Source organism: Arachis hypogaea, chromosome 15 (assembly GCF_003086295.3).
Source record: "Arachis hypogaea cultivar Tifrunner chromosome 15, arahy.Tifrunner.gnm2.J5K5, whole genome shotgun sequence".
NCBI classification, from domain to species: domain Eukaryota; kingdom Viridiplantae; phylum Streptophyta; class Magnoliopsida; order Fabales; family Fabaceae; genus Arachis; species Arachis hypogaea.
This window is the reverse complement of record NC_092050.1, coordinates 156,151,813-156,156,780: the sequence shown is the minus strand read 5'-3', so window position 1 is coordinate 156,156,780 and position 4,968 is coordinate 156,151,813.

The window sequence follows — 4,968 nt, the reverse complement described above, 5'->3', positions numbered from 1 at the left end:
TTGCTTTGGAAGTGTGTTAGAGCAATGACTGTCTAGGAATTCAACGGACATATACAGTCTATAAAGAGGGTGAATGAGAAGGCGTGGGCATATTTAGACAAGTTTCCTAGGCAGGCATGGACCAGGGCTCACTACAAGGACTTTCCAAAGGTTGACAATGTCTACAACAACATGTGTGAGGTGTTCAACGCTGCACCAAACCATACAGATGCAAGCCCGTCTTGACTTTACTGGAGGAGGTTAGGAGGTATGCCATAACTAGAATGGCAATGAACAAACTGAAACTCTCTAGCCATGTGGGACACTTACCTCCGATTCAACAAAGTAGACTTGCAAAGGAAAGGCATTACAGCAGGTATCATACACAATGTGGTCTGGAGATGCGGCTGAAGTCATGTTTGAAGTGCATGGTGAACCACATAATGTGGTGGTTGATTTGGGAAACCAAACATGTAGCTGTAGGTCTTGGCAGTTATCGGGTAAGTTATATTTTATTTTATTTTTATTTTTTTTTTTGTAATTTCACGGTAGTATACCTATCAACACACTTAGTTACTCAAATTTATTATGTGCTAGGGTTACCTTGTCGTCATGCAATAGCTGCAATTTCAGTCATGAATGGTAGACCCGAGAATTATGTCCATGCATGGCTAACAATGGGCTCATACAACAAGACTTATGAATACCATATCAACCCGGTAAGAGGCCAACAGTTGTGGAAAACATCAGAATACCTCCATTGTTTACCACCTGTAAGGAGCAAACCTCGTGGTAGGCCATCACATTATGCGAGAAAAAAGATGCACATGAGGCACCTTTTCGGGGGAGCCAAGAGCGCACTGCAACAAAATTGAAGAGAAAATATGGCAAATTCACCTGCGGGACATGTGGAGATGTTGGTCACATAACAAGGAATTGTAGAATAGAAAAGAAACAAAAGGCTGATGAGCTAGCAGCTGCTACAAAGGCTGCTGAAGATAGTGCAAATAAGGGTGACACTGGTTCTAAAGGTAACGAAGGTGAGGTTGTTACTGAAGAATGTGAGGTTGGTGCTGAAGGAGGACAAGAACCTGCAACTCAGGTAATAATAGTATTAAAAACATTAATCAAAATTAGAGCTTGAGTTAATAAATCAGGAAACAAACAAATCCATTTTCTTGTTAACTTGAGAGGATATGTTTTTGGTCAGCTAATATGATTATTGTTGTTATTGATATCATAGGCTGCAAAGACTATAAAGAATGCCAAGAAGGACATCTGAGAACTAAAAGTGAGAGACACATAGACAAACTCCCTGTCAAGAGGACAACTTCATCCACTGCTGCTACTATTGCGGCTGCTCTACATCCAACTGAGATTTCAAGAGAGACTATTCAAGGAGCTAGTGCAGCAACCTCTGAAAAACTGGCCTCTTGAAATTTGTTCCAACTCAGGATTCACCACCAAGAAAAATGTCTAACTAGCACAAAGTGTAGTGGCTTTTTGAGTTTATGTTGTTGTAGTTGAATGCTATGGTTAAACAATCCTGTCTTTTTGTAATGTAACCTTTGAAACCTGTATGCATGGCCTTTGAATGTTGTTATGGCCTATGATGTTTTGGGTTGTGATAGTATGTTATGCACAATGTGCTTTAGCATAAACAACACTTGTTCCATATTCCAGAATTAGTTATGTTAATTAATGAAGTTTTTGGTTTAGTTCATGTTATGATTTATCTCTTTCTGGTTTAGTTGAACACAATTTTAGGCAGAATAAGTACAGCATCAAGAGTGAACTCATGTCAAATTAGTGTTTCATTTCATTTCATTCCATCTTCATCAAGACATTACATACCACTTAAAATTTCATAACATAATCATCATTTGTTGAATATAAACCCCAACAAACTAAACCTAAACACACACCAAAAGTAACTACAAAAGCCAGCAGCACTATTGTCATCATCTTCACGGTCTTAACATCACTCTCCAAGCTTGTCATCCTCCAACATAACTCATGCAAAACTTCTAGTGGAAATGGGTGTTGCACAAACTTATTCTTCACATCCATCAGCCTAGCAAAAAAATTACAATGAATTCCATACTGCAAAGTAAAAATTGCAGGTGAATCCAAACTCAAACTCAAACCATCTTAACATTTTCTTCACAGCCATAACCTTACCTCATAGTTGGGACAACCATAAAATGGTCTACCAGGATTTTCTGCCATTGTTGAGTACTTCATCACCGTTCGAAGCCTGCAATTACAGAAAACAGCGTTCTTACCTCCCCTATTGCGCATTCCTTTTGTTGCCATAAGGTCTGCCTGCAGAGTTGTTCCTACTTGAGCTACTTTGGCTTTTCTCGCCACAGCCATCATCACTCACACAGACAAGAAATCAATTTGGGTTTTAGGGCGAAGAAGAGAGGTCAAAGAAGAGAAGGAGACTCGAAGAAGAGAAGGAGAGTCGAAGAACAGAAGAACATAGCATACAGTTTGAAGAAGGGAAGACAATTAGGGTTTTATAATTGAAATGGACTAATTTGGGTAATATTAGGCAATTCCAGATACCAATTTGAATCAAATTCAACCTTGGCACACATCAGCACACATCAGCATACAGCTGGAATGCCCCATGGCAGTTAACGTTCCACATCAGCAACGTTTAGACGGCACTTCTGCGAGGGACTAACGGAGACGCACGTTTCTGAATTTAAGGGATTTAGTTGGTCATTTACAAAAATCAAGGACTAAATTGAATACCAATTTGATATTCAGGGACCATTTTGGGCATTACTCATTGTAAATCTTATAAAACAGCCACACTAACTGCACTGACATCTGCTGCATTGACTTACAGTTGTCAACTAACTTAACGCCTTTTTTAACCAACTTGTCACAGCAGAACTGCAATTTTCTGCCATTTCTATCCGATAATGTAGGCGGCCTAACCTAACAATTGCGTCAATGGCTGACTTCACGGCTTGAACTCACGACATTGAAGCTCACTGTTGCTTCAAGGCTTCCCTTCCAAAGGCATATTTTAGTGCAAATCTTAGTATTGTCTGTAGGGCAATAACTTGTTTATTAAGCTAGCAAGATGGAAGTTTTTATTTGTGTGACAAACCCTATATGTGATAAGCACTGATAGGAGCAAAGAGAAAATGTAAGCAACAAACAAATTGAAAAGAAACTCACCCTTCAAATGAGAGGGTATATGAATTGTATATCATTTCTCTGTAATCTCTATGGCATGTCTGTGTCATATAATTTGTTAATCAACAATTAAATGAATCTTCTATGTTTACCACTGTGGATTTGTAACTCCATGGAATGCATTAACAGTAATTTCTGTCACTTAGTAAAGTATACATCTAGTTAAATTAGATCTCTAAGAACCTATAAGATGTACAATTCATCATCAAAGATTCTTTTAAGAATGGTTGCTAATATCTGACATGATCAACAATCAGTAACAGAAATCAGAGTTCTGATCTCTACTTTTGTTCTCATTTTCTCATGGTCCTCTCATCTTTTCAACAAAGTGACGCCTCTTTTCTTCCAACTTCTCGCTCATCCTCTTTCGCAAATCAAACATCTTTTCCCTCTTCCCGATTTTTTTCTGTTCAGATGGACTAACTTGTTTTATCCATAAGCAGAGAATAGAGTGTTTGTGGTTGATAGACAGTAATATCCTCTGTCTTCTCTTCCCCGTGTTTCATCTCTATTCTCATTCTCTATGGAAGATGCTGGAAGTTCTTTCAAATCCTCAGTTTCTTGCATTATGTAAGCCTCTAGAAAAAGGTGTTGACAGTTGGTCAAAACTTTGGCTGCTGCTCTTTAATACTATTGACAAGAGGAGATGATGCTCATCCGAAAGAAAACGATTCCTAACTGGTTCTACTATAGACTTGCCCCATGTTGGTTTTGGGGTGTTAGCCCCGAACCAAACTGATATCCTTGTGCTATCATTTGAAGCAGAGGTATCAGTGTCCACATTCTTGTTTAACCCCATGTATGGAGCACCAGTCCGAGAATCCAATTCTCCTTTTCAGCCAAGCATCCATGGAATTGCTTATGCACTCATGAGTTCGTGAGCTACTAAGCTTCTCAGTTTGCTTTCCTGTAGAGATATCTATAATCTTTTTCAGAAGACATGCAAAGTTAGGCTTGGACTAAAATTAAACAAAAAAATGAAAAGGAACATGCACCCTCTAACAACTTTAAAAGAGAAAGAAACAAGATATATCTAAAGAATGTAAATTCAAACAGCAGAGGTTAAAATTGATTTTAACAAAATTCATTCATAACTTAAACCAAATGGAAATGGGGCTATATACCTTAAGTCGATTGAGCAGAACAGGGCGATGCGTGATTAGTTATTTTGTGATCTCTAACACATGATTCCAGGTTGAAGTCTTATCAGGCATTAATGTGAAACCATAACCCACAAATTATCAGAAAGGAGGGGGCTATTAGTTGTAAACGCATTGTCCTTTGAGGGATACTATCCTTAATTGCCAAAGTGAGAGGAACCTTTAGAAACGGAATAACACCCGTTACTTCTCGAGCCAAACAAAGCTATAGCTGTTTATAACTATGATAATGATTTGATGGTGTAAACATGTGTAGTCTATCAACATGAAAATGCTCAAAGGCAAATTGCAGTGACATAACTTTTAAGAGTTTAAGTGTCTTATATATTGTAACAAAAAATCCACATAGAGGTAACCGAAAGATACGACATGTTAGACATATAATAGAATTAAGATAATTTACACCAATCAGTCATTAACTAGTTTGTTTGTTTTCCTCTGTTTGTTTATTGTTCTTATAAAGATCTCTTGCCTCATGTACTTATGTATCCTTCATCCATTTTTTTCAGGTTGAATAAACAGAATTGTGGGGGAAAAAAAAGTACGGAATAATAGATACTTACTGTGAAACAGCTTGGCAAGAGATTTAACATAGATTTCCATTTTGATCCAT